Below are 13,355 nucleotides of genomic sequence, written 5' to 3'. Positions count from 1 at the left end.
GCTCTTGGCCAGTGATGGTTACTCTTCGGTTAAGTCGCAAGTGTGAGCCCATGCCTTCTTTCACATAGTGTGATTCTGAGATCATCTATGTTAGTGTATGTATCAGTTCATTCTTTTTATTAATGAATTATATTCTAGTGTGTGAATATAGCACAGTTTATCCATCTATGACATCTGTTTCAGTGGTTTCCCATAATTGGCTAGGATTATCAAAGCTGCTATAAACAGTGTGTAGGCCTTGTACATAAATCTGGATGTGTGCATGCATGCATGCTTAGTGGCTTCAGTCACGTCTGACTCTTTGTGACCCCGTGGACTGTAGCCCACCAGGCTCCTCTGTCCATGGGATTCTCCAGGCGAGAATACTGAAGTGGGTTGCTATTTCCTCCTCCAAGAGATCTTCCCAACTCAGCGATCAAACTCGCATCTCCTGCACTGGCAGGTAGATTCTTTACCACTGAGCCACCTGGGATCCCCTACATAAATGTGGATATTGGTTGTCATTTCATTGGGATAAATACCTGAGAGGAATTGTTAGATATGTAAAGTGCATGTTTAATATATAAGATACTATGAAACTGTTTTCCAAAGTGGATGTAAAATTTACCTCCAAATTATAATTTATAAAAGTTGCTCCATATCCTTGCCAAGAATCAGTATCATCAGTCTTCTTAATTTTGGTCCTTCTAGAGGATATGAAGTAGTACCTCCTTGTGATTTTAATTTGGATTTAGCTTAGACTGTAAAATGTTAATAGTTTCTATATATTAGTATAATGGCATAATTGGTATAATAATTGGTTTATTTCCAATTGAATCCAACTGTCTCATTGGATTTTATGACATTATGTTGAGCATCTTTTCATGTGCTTATTGACCATTCATGTATTTTTTATGAAGTATTTTTTCAGTTATTTTCAAATTGAACTATTTGCTGCTATTGCATTGTAAGAATTCTTTATATATTCTTGCTTTAAGTCTTTTCTTAGATACAAATATTGTGAATATTTTCTTCCATTTTGTAGTTTGCCTTTTTTTTTTTTCTTAATGGTATCTTTTGGAAAGTAGGAAGTTTTAGCTTTGATGAAGTCTAATGTATCACTTTTTATGATGAGTGTTCTGTGTCCTCTTTCTCTCTCTCAGGAGTCTTTGCCTATCTCAAAGTACCAAAAGTTTTCTCTTGTATCTTTCTCTAGAAGATTCATAGTTTGTAGCTTCTATATTTAGGTCTGTGATATATTGGAAAGTAATTTTTGTGTACTGTTTGAGATTCAGTTCAGTTCAGTCGCTCAGTCATGTCCAACTCTTTGCAATCCCATGAATCGCAGCACGCCAGGCCTCCCTGTCCATCACCAACTCCCGGAGTTCACTCAGAGTCGCATCCATCGAGTCAGTGATGCCATCCAGCCATCTCATCCTCGGTTGTCCCCTTCTCCTCCTGCCCCCAATCCCTCCCAGCATCAAAGTCTTCTCCAATGAGTCAACTCTTCACATGAGGTGGCCAAAATAGTGGAGTTTCAGCTTTAGCATCATTCCTTCCAAAGAAATCCCCGGGTTGATCTCCTTGCAGTCCAAGGGACTTTCAAGAGTCTTCTCCAACACCACAGTTCAAAAGCATCAATTCTTCGGCGCTCAGCCTTCTTCACAGTCCAACTCTCTTAGTGTTGAAGTAAATATTTTATATATTTATCTAGATATTCCAGCATCATTTTTGAAGAGACTGTTTTTCCTCCATTGAAAAGTGTTGGCTCCTATGCTTTAAAAAAAAAAAAAAAAAGGTGGCCATACATGAAAGTATCTTCTGGATTCTCTACACTGTGTCACTGATCTGTATTTCTACCTTTATGCCAGCACCACACTAAGTTGAAGCTGTACTTTTCTCCTCATTTCTGAAAAAGATAATGTAAGTTCTCCCTCCAGCTTTGTTCTATCTCAAAATTGTTTTGGTTCTTCTGGGTCCTTTACATTTTTGTGCAAATTTTAGTGTAAGATTATCGATTCCCTTTTAACAGGGGAGAAAGGTTACTGGGAGGTCAGTTGGTACTCCATTGAACCTATAGAAAAATCTAGGGAGAATGGGCTTCTTAACAATATTGAATGAGATCTTCATAACTTTTCTTATCAAATATTTGAGGCTTTCAGTGTAGCTGTTTGCACATCTTCTGTTAAACCTAAGTATTATATCTTTTAGACATATTATAAAAGGAATTTTTATTCCATTTTCAAATGTATAGTACATATAAATAAAACTGAGTTTTTCATATTAATCTTGCATTCTGTGACCTTGATAACTTCACTTAATATTTTTAATTTTTTTAGATGAATCCTTAGGAATTTCTATATAGACAATCATATCCATTGCAAACAGAAGCAAGATTTTTCCTTCCCTTCCAGTTTTATGCCTTTTATTTCATTTAGAAGTTGTCTTATTGCACTGGCTATTATTCCAGTAGGATAATGAATAGAAATGATGGCAGTGACATCTTTAGTTTATTTCTATTTCTGATCTAAGAGAGAAAATATCAATTTTTCACCATTAAATGATATTAACTTGGATTCTTTGTAGATGCCTTTTTCAGGGTGAGAAAGTTTCCTTCTCTTTCTACTAGGCTGAATGTTTTTATCTTGAATATGTATTGAATTATACCAAAATCTTTTTCCGTATTTACTGAGATGACCATATAATGTTTCATCTTTATTCAGTTAATGCAGTTAGCTATGTTGGGTGATTTTCAAACATTAAAACAAGCTTGCATTCCTGAAACCCTACTTGGCCATAATGTAGATGTATCCTTTTGTGTATATAATGGGTTTATTTATGCTTTTGAACTGTGGTGTTGGAGAAGACTCTTGAGAGTCCCTTGGACTGCAAGGAGATCCAACAAATCCATCCTAAAGGAGATCAGTCCTGGGTGTTCATTGGAGGGACTGATGCTGAAGCTGAAACTCCAATACTTTGGCCACCTGATGCGAAGAACTGACTCATTTGAAAAGACCCTGATGCTGGGAAAGATTGAGGGCAGGAGAAGGGGATGACAGAGGATGAGATGGTTAGATGGCATCACCGACACAATGGACATGGGTTTGGGTGGACTCCGGGAATTGGTGATGGACAGGGAGGCCTGGCATGCTGCAGTTCATGGGGTCGCAAAGAGTCAGACACGACTGAGTGACTGAACTGAACTGGGTTTATTTGCTACTACTTGGTTGAGGATTTTTTAATGTGTCCATGAGGGATACTTGTCTCTTATTCAATTCAGGCTGCTGTAAAAGACCATAGACTAGTGGCTTGTATACAACAGAAATTTACTTCTCACAGTTCTGGAGGCTGAAAGTTCAAGGTCAAGATGTCAGATGGTTGAGTTCTGGCGAGAGCCCTCTTACATTTGCAGAGTGCCAACTTCTCCTTATATCCTCATGTGGTGGAAAGCAGACATTATGCGAACTCTGACCCCTTTCTGACCTCATCTATTACTAATTAACTCCCAAAGGCCACCTTCTAGTACCATCACATCAGGGATATAAGCTTTCAACACATGAATCTGAACAGAGAATGGAGAAGGACAGTCTGTCCATTATAGTCTCTGGCCTCTTCTCTTATAAACCTTTGTCTGATCTTGGTATTAGGATTATAGTGATCATGTAAAATGACTTGGGAAGCATTCCTCTCTCTACATTTTGAAGGAGAGTTTATACATTATTGTTATTATTTCTTACTTTGTGCATTATGTAATTTAACAGTGAAACTATCTGGCCTTGAGTTTTGTGAAAAGTTCTTTGATTACTATTATAAATTCAATGTATTGAATAGTTATATGGCTATTCCAGTTGTCCACTTCTTTTTGAGTCACTTTTGAAAAGATTTGCTTTTAAAAAACTTATTTCATCTACTTGCCAAATCTGTTGGCACCATTTGTTCCTAATCTTTTATTTTCCTATTAAAATCATTAAGGTTTGTAATAGTATTTCTTCTTTTATTTGTAATATTGGTAATTTATATTTATCTAATTCTTGGTTTGTCCTGTTGGAGCTTACTGATTTTATTAATCTTTCAAAGAATGAAATTTGAGCTATATACATTTTTCTGTTTCTAAATCATAGAGTTCTGTACTGACTTGATTATTTTTTCTTTTTTGTTGTTGTTGTTCAACCCATGGCAGTTTTATTCATATTGTTGCACACATTTTTTCCATTTTTGTTGCATGGGAGCTTTTCAAATTAGCTCCTAGTCTTTTTGACATAAATCGACCAGTCTTTGAAAGCAGCTCAGTTTTTGCAGTAGCACGATATTCCAGAGTCATCTTATAAATTCCCTGCCCAAAACTCTGAAACACCTGTTTGTCCAAAGAGTCTTGATTCCTTTTAGTGAGAAAAGGCATTTAGAGACCATAATCTGAGCACTAGAGATGCTATTGCTGCTGGGTTGGTCATTGGTTTCAAGCCTTTTTGGTGGACAGAGTTGGGAAATATTTTTTGAAAACATACATCATAAATTCATATGGTTGCTTCAGAATTTAACAACCTTACCAAACTTATTTTAGGTTTAATTTACTTTTTTTTACCCCTTAGAATGGAAACTTATGTCAATTTTTAAAATTTTTCCTCTCTTCCATTATAAATTTTTAAAGCTATAAATTTCCCTCTAAAGCACTGCATGTTCTGTATCCCACAAATTTTGATGTTTTATTTTTATTATCATTCAACTCAGAACATTTTATTATTCTCATGTGATTTCATCTTTGAGACATGGGTTATTTAGACATGTACTATTTAATGACCAGATGTTTGGACATTTTCTAAATATTTTCATTATTGATTTCTGATACAATTCTATTATGATCACAGAATACAATCTGTAATACACAAATCTTTGGAAATGTATTGAGATTTCTTTTATGAAATCTAGTATGTCTACTCTGATGAACGTTCCACATGCTCTTGAATGTTTATTCCACAGTTGAGTAAAATGTTTTGTAAATGTCAATTAGTTCAAGATAGTGTGCTCAGATCTTCTATATCTCACTAATTTTTGTCTACTTGTTTACTAATCACTGAGAAAGTGGTGTTCCACACTCCCATGATTTTCCATTTGTTCTGTAAAATTTTTGTTTCATGAATTTTAAGCTTTGTGAGTAGATGTATACATCTATGATTATGTCTTCCGAATGAATTGGTCCTCTTTTGATTTGTGAATGTCTCTTTTATCTCTTGTCTTGACAAAATACTTTGTCTTAAAGTCTACTCTTTCTAAAATTAACATAGCTGTACCACCTTTCTTATGCCATTTGGTTGGCATATTGCTTTTTGTGTTTTTATCTTCAAGTTATATATTTTTTGAAATGTAAAATGTATATTTAATAGATGCATATACTTGTGTCTTTCATTCTTATCTAATCTGACAGTCTTTGACCTTCAGTGGAAATTAGATGTAATGTAATTTACACTACATTTACATTTAATATAATTATTGCTGCTAAGTCACGTCAGTCGTGTCTGACTCTGTGCGACCGCATAGACGGCAGCCCACCAGGCTCCGCCATCCCTGGGATTCTCCAGGCAAGAACACTGGAGTGGGTTGCCATTTCCTTCTCCAATGCATGAAAGTGAAAAGTGAGAGTGAAGTCGCTCAGTGGTGTCCGACTCTTTGCGACCCCATGGACTGCAGCCTACCAGTCTCCTCCGTCCATGGGATTTCCTAGGCAAGAGTACTGGAGTGGGGTGCCATTGCCTTCTCTGCTACAGTGCATTTAAGTTAGTGCTGTGCTGTGCTCACTCAGTTATGTCTGATTCTTTTGTGACCCTGCGGACTGTAGCCCACCAGGATCCTCTGTCCATAGGATTCCCTGGCAAGAATACTGGAGTGAGCTGTCATTTCCTGCTCCAGTCTACACCTTGCTATTTATTTTCTATTTCTCTCTTTTATTTTTTCATTTTGTTTCTCATTTCATTGATATTTTGTTTTTATTCCTATTGGTTTCTTAGCTCTTTTTACAAATTTTTAGTATTCTTTCAGGGTTAGCAATGCATTCTAATAGAGTCTGGTTAGAATCAAAATTGTACAATTTCACCCATTACACTTGACAGGACTTCCTTCTTCACACTGCCCACTTTTTCCTTGACACTTGAAATATCCCTCTTCCCACTTCATACTTTACACTCCACAAATCTAATAGCCTTACAATGATATAATTCCATTTATCCATCACTCCAAAATAGTTTGCTTTTTTGTCATATATTTACTTCTACCCATACTGTAAAATCCACCTTAGGATGTTGTCATTTTTGGATGTTACCTCTTAAGGAAATTAGGAAGTGATAAAAATGATCTTTTATTTGGACATAGTTTTCCTGCCTTGCGTAGATTTAGATTTTCATTCTGATGTCATTCCCTCATCAGTCTCAAGAATGCCTTTCAAATCTTTTTATCTTGCAGGGTTGCTAGAGCCAGTTCCCTCAGCTTCCATTTATCTGAAAGTGTCTTTATTTCACTCAATTTTTTAGAAATTTTTCTCTGGGTATAGAATTCTGAAAGTTTTCTCCCCATTTGCACTTGAAGTACATTTCTACTCTCTTCTGACTTCCAGAGTTTCTGATAAAAACTAGGCAGACATTCTTATTGTTGTTCACTTGTATATTGTATGTCCTTTTTACCCTCTGACTGCTTTAAAGATTTTATTTTTGTGTTTCATTTTCAGCAGTCCTTCATGATGTGTCCAGGTGCAGGTTTCTTGGTATTTATCTTCCATAGTGTTCCATTTTCTTAGATTGTCAGTAAATGTTTTCCATCAAATTTGGGAAAATTTGGCATTATTTTAATTATATATTTTTCCTGCCTCATCCTTACCTTCTTCTCTTTCTAGGACTCGAATAACACACGTATTAGACCAGCTGATATTATCCATCTGTCCCTGAAATTCTGTCCCTTTGTCTTTCCTTTACAATCTCCTATTTGCTTGTGAAGCTTATCCAATGAATTTTTTCACATCAGTTATAGCACTTTTCTATTTTAGAGCTTCCATTTGGTCCTTTTTATGTTTTTTATTTCTCTACTATGATTCCTTATCTATTGACTCAAACAGACTATGCATGTGTCTGCTTAGTCACTTCAGTCGTGTCCAATTCTTTGAGACCCTATGGACTATAGCCCACCAAAATCCTCATTCTGTGGGATTCTCCAGGCAAGAATACTGCAGTGGGTTGCCATGCCATCCTCCAGGGGATCTTCACAATCCAGGAATCAAACTTGCATCTCCTGCATTACAGGCAGATTCTTTACCACTGAACCATCATTCTCCTTTAATTCCATTAAAAGAATTAAACATGTATTGGTCTTTAGCTGCTTTAAAATCTGTGCTAACTCTAACATTTGAGTCACATCACATTGTTTCTATTTACAATTACTTTTTTTTGATTGACTATATAGGCCTTATTTTCTTGATTTTTGCATGTCTGGTTTACTTTTTTTTTTTTTTCTGTGCACTGGACGTTGTTAGTGATACATTATAGACTCTGGATCTTTTCTGTTATGTTTCCTTTAAAGGACTTTGACTTGTTCTAGTAGGCAGTTCATTTACTGGCTAATAACCTTTATACTGTATAGGTTCAGTTTAATGCTTTGTTATAGGGCAGCAGTCCCCAACCTTTTAGGCACCAGGATCCAGTTTCACAGAAGACAGCTTTTTCATGGACAGGGCGCTGGTAGGAGGGTGTGGATGGTTTTAGGATGATTCTCATAAGGAGCACGTAACCTGGATCCCTCGCATGTGCAGTTCACAGTAGGGTTTGTGCTCCTATGAGAATCTAATGCCACTGCTGATCTGCCAAGAGGCGGGGCTCAGGCAGTAATGCAAGCGAGAGGGAGCAACTCTATATAGAGAGGAAGCTTCACTTGGCTTGCTCACCGGCCACTCATCTCCCGCTTTGTGGCCCAGTTGATAACAGGCCACGGACCAGTACAAGTCCATGGCCCAGGGGGTTGGGGACTCCTGTTATAGTGGATAAGTGGAAACCCATGATGTTCGCCAACCACCTCTAACTTGACAAGACTCAACCTCCAAAACCTGTCTCTCCTGCAGGTCTTGTCAAGGCTTGGTTTTGGACTTTGTCAGGGTAGGTGTGGGGCTTCCCCAGTGGCTCAGCAGGAAAGAATCTGCCTGCAGTGCAGGAGCCACAGGAGACGCGGGTTTGATCCCTGGGTCAAGAAGATCCCCTGGAGGAGGGCAGGAAATCCCACTCCAGTAGTCTTGCTTGGAGAATCCCATGGACTCCAGAGGAGCCTAGGGGGCTAAGGTCCACAGGGTTGCAAAGAGACATGACTGAAGTGATTTAGCACATGCACACACAGGGTTGGTATAGAGCAGCGGCCTTTGTCAGGAGGTGAATTTCCCCCCAGATGACACATGGAAATACCTGAAGACAGTTTTGGTTGACACAGCAGGGGAGCAAAGGGGAGTTACCGGCATTTAGTGGATAGAGGTCAGGGAGAGTGGTAAACAGCCTACAACACTGAAACAGGTCTAACAAGGATGATCCATCCTGCACATCAATAGTGCCAAGACTGAAAAGCCCAGGCCTACCTCAGGGCTTTCACTAGGGCATGGTCTGCCTGGTAACGAGGTGTTCAGGAGACCTGCCGCTCTGCCTGGAATGGACCTCCAGTGATTTCATTCACTACTTGACATCTAATATCTCCGGTAGGTTACTCTCTAGTAAGCTGTTAATAGTCATGCTCTGCAGATGCTATTTTTGAAGGCAAGACTGAAAGGAAATGAGTAGAGAAATGAAAAGAATTTGTGACTATTTCTACAACATAATTACCTCTGCTTTTACTGCTAATAAATTTTAGTTCACTTAATTTTCTAAATGCAAACCTTTACTTTCTTTTGAGCATTGAACTTAGTAAATACAGATTTTCTGAGATTATATCTTCATTATATTTTTAATAGGATGCATATATGATGATGTGTTTGTGTGATTTTATTGAATATCAGAAACTTATATTCAAAGGACAGGTTAATGTCATAATACAAAGACTTATACATGCTGCCCATATGCTTGAAAAATTACCTGACCCTTTGAACTACATTGCATTAACATCTCTATATTTTTACCCATATAATTGGTTTCCTCTTAGTAAGGGTATTCAAAGACAGTACATTGTAATTAAGTAGCCAATATATAAAGAATGAATAAAGTAAAGGCTTTGGGCTTCCCTTATAGCTCAGTTGGTAAAGAGTCTGCCTGCAATGCAGGAGACCCTGGTTCGAGTCCTGGGTTGGGACGATCTGCTGGAGAAGAGATAGGTTACCCACTTCAGTATTCTTGGGCTTCCCTTGTGGCTCAGCTGGTAAAGAATCCACCTGCAATGCGGGAGACCTGGATTCTATCCCTGCATTGGGAAGATCCCCTGGAGAAGTAAAAGGCTACCCACTCCAGCATTCTGGCCTGGAGAATTCCATGGACTGCATAGGCCATGGGGTTGCAAAGAGTCGGACACAACTGAGCTACTTTCACTTTCACTTTTCAAAGTAAAGGCTTAAGACAAAAAAAAAGTCTATCCTTCCCAAAGGAGTTTTGACAAGGTACCATGGATGAGATATGCCACCTTACTTGAATCAGAGGATATTAAAGTCCATGGTGGGCATGAGATGTCTCAAATGCTATGTGGTAGTGTTGCCTTGCACCTCATAGCCTGCTGTGCCCCATGGCCTCCTGACACATATGTCGATCTTCCAAAACAAAATTGAGGGCTCAACTCAGGCACAAGTAAGACAGTATACTGTTTTCATCAGTGTACTGCCTTCCTAACCTATAACATGAGTTCTCCTGTCTCCCTCTCTTCACTTTCATAATGTAATACACGATTTAAAACAAAACTATTATCCCCTCTTGGAAATTATACTTCATCACTTGGTTTGGAATCTACTATCCTACTTAGTAACCCACTGCAGTATTCTTGCCAGAAGAATCCTATTGACAGGAGAGCCTAGCAGGTTACATTCCACAGGGTCGTGAAGAGTTGGACATGACTGAAGTGACTTAGCATGCAGATATGCACGCAGGTACCCTACTGAGCAAATCACTGGTGTTCTGGAAAATTAGAAAATCAAGACATTCTGGTAGGACTAAGTAGAAAACAACAGTATAAACAGGCCAAATATTTAGCACAACAAGATGAAGATTATGTCTAAATACTAATTTATTCATTGTATTAATTTGATTTTTCTGTCCTTACAGTGTTTTTTTCTTTCTGAGCAGACTATAGAGTGGTATATGCATCTGACATTCCATGACATTCAAGATTGTTGCCTTTTATTTGCAAACTCAGGGAAAATGAGGTCAATTTGATTCTTATTCAGTTGGTTTTGTTCAATGTAAAACAAAAGTAGCACTCAACTTCTATTTAATGATCAGAATAATGGCTAAACTCAACAAGATTAGAAATATGGATAGTAATTTGAATTATTCATAATCCATGATTCAATAAAAGGAATACATAAATATCATAAAAAGAGTTATATTTGAAAAACAGTAAACATGTGACTTCCCAGGTATAAAGACTTCACCTGCCAGTGCAGGAGACACAAGAGATGTGGGTTTGACCCATGGGTCAGGAAGACTCCCTAGAAAGGAAATGGCAACCCATTCCAGTATTCTTGCCTGGGAAATTCCATGGACAGAGGAACCTGGTGGGCTGTAGTCCACAGGGCAGCGAAGAATAGGACATGACTAAGCGATTGAACATGCACACAAACATGTAACAAAACTTTTGAAAAAAAAAAATTGCGTTTTTCATTTTCATGCTTCATACCTTATCAGGTCTGCAAAAATTCCTTTAATAATCAGTATCAAATATGTTTTTAAGCCACCATTCATTTTAACCAGAAAATTATCTATATTTAAGTAAATCAAGTCAGTAATTTTTATGTTACAAATAAAACATCCTATAACTAAATATTTTTAATAACTGACTTTTGCTTACTTTACTCTAATTATGACATTATGCTTTGACATTAAATGAAAAACACAATCCGATTTCTTAAAAAGATTACAAAATTAGTACTTTCAGTATGCATGTTTATTTTCCAATTAATTTTATTGATCTTACAGGCAGAGTAGTATCTTGATCTCTATTACATTCAACAACACCAAAAAATCTACAGCTCTGGTGTCAAAATCAATAATTACTAAAAATCGAGCAAGCAATTTACAACTATCTTCAATTAAGGAAAGTGGATCCAAAAGGCATATAACAGCAGTAACAATAAAATAGTATTTGTGTTAAGACATAAATAGCCAACGTAAATGTAGTACCTCAGGCATTTTTCTAATTGTGGTATTTACACAAATTTTGGAAATTAAATTGAGCACACTGGCCAGTCTACTAATGATCATGAAAGACAGAATATGTAAAAGTGCCTATTTTGCTAATAGGATATGTTCAGCTCTTTAGCTTGACATTGTGTGGTACAGTTATCCCTTCAAAGCATTATAGATCAATACTACATGTGCCTCAAGCTCTTTTACAGATGAATGATCTGATGAAGATGCCCTCATCTCAGAAACTAAGGTCATTAATGTTTATCTTCCCTTGAAACATTCAGAAGGCTTGCTGAACCTAGAGAAAGCCCAATCTCAAACTACTGGAGGAACAGCGACACCTAGTGGTCATTATACTCCTAAACAAATATCTTAAAAGTATTAACTTAAGGGTATCCAAGAAATTGCCACAAATGCATCCCCTTTAAATGTGACAGAAGAGCCTATTTCCAATGAAATTTAATCTGAAAATCACAAATACTTTCATTAACTTTTCTATTGATCAGTAATAATATAAATTGTAAGGAAAAGCCAGCATTGACCTTAAAATCTTTAATCAACAACCCTTTGCCTTTGTAGATTTTTATAAAAATCCAGTTTTGATTTCTTCATGTTTGGGTTCTTGCTAATTGTAGGATGACATAAAGAACTCTGAAACACTCTGAACTACTGAATGATCAGCTTTGTGGCTCTTTTATGAATACATGGATTGGAATGTCCCAGCAACAAAATTAAACACTCTATACAACAGTGCACTAAGGCTCAAAATCAGGACATTATAAAAGCTGCCAGTCTGTTAATTCTTGTTGGATGGAATTTATACTGGACATTTTATAAATTTTTTGTCAGTAGGGAATATCGAGTTCATCAAGCTTTTCTGAAACAACTGATACATGAATTATAGAATCACTTTACCATCAAAGTCATTGTTTAGTAAGTAGGACTGTTTCCTATTAGTGAAAAAATCAGTACATTTTTTAGCCATTTGCACAGTCGATCTGAGGCAGTCCAAGCAAGCTTTTGCTCTTTGCTGGAACCTTAGCTCTGTTTATTACACATACTTCCCATCAGACCCAACACTGTTCCCCATGTCTTTCTGGCCAACTCCAGAGAAACTCCACCTTCCCGTACCAGGAAAGATTTTTCCTGAGCACAAACCCCATTGTTGTTGATGGGACATACTGGAATTATCCCTTCCAGATGGACTGAGGCACCCCCACAGTGCCAAGACATACATGAATGAATGTAGGTGGAATCACTATCTATTGACTTATTTCATCTCCCTGGTATTTTATTGCCAAGGACCAAGACTAGACTTTCTCCCTCCCTGTAACCTTTTAAGGTTCTGCTGAAGACAATAAATAGATGCAAGGCTTAGACAATAGTTTTTGTGTTAACATACCACCAGCCTCTCCACAAGAAAAATGAGCCTACTTACCACTCTCAGATCATCAAACTATCCCCTCCCCAGCCACATGCCATGTCAGTGACTACCTGGGACATTCACCAAAATGCCACTTGTGTGCACAAAAGGGTAGGAGAGGCCAAGGCTTCCAGTGACTGTTTGCAACAGTCCACAGGACTGACATCTCATAGGTACCTTCAAATTGGGGAACCAAGAAGAAATTTTAGTGCCATTTAAGATTTTCATGGAAATGTTAATCAAGACATGTTCCAGGAGGTATCTCTTGCCCAAATAGATAAGCAGTGAGTTTTATTAATGACTGTGATTTATGTGCATTTCAAATTAACACTAAGGTGAGGTGCTGTAAGTTTAAAGCCCAGAGTTTTCTCCAGCCAACTCCCCCCAGTGACTGTCTAGTCCTCTTTTTCCAAGGTCCTCGGTTACTCGAGGATGCATGGGCTGTACCCACAAGCAGTCAAATGTAATGGTTACTAGGGGGACAGGCAGCCATGCGTGGCACTGGAGGCACATGGAGGTTGCATCCCATTGCCATCATCATATAGACTTCATCTCCCTTTCCCCCCTCCTTTGTCCCTTTGCCTCCCTTATTTCAGCCTAAAGCTGAGAGTATG

This window comes from Capricornis sumatraensis, chromosome 11, assembly GCF_032405125.1.
Source record: "Capricornis sumatraensis isolate serow.1 chromosome 11, serow.2, whole genome shotgun sequence".
NCBI classification, from domain to species: Eukaryota; Metazoa; Chordata; class Mammalia; order Artiodactyla; family Bovidae; genus Capricornis; species Capricornis sumatraensis.
Note: the sequence above shows the minus strand (reverse complement) of the source record.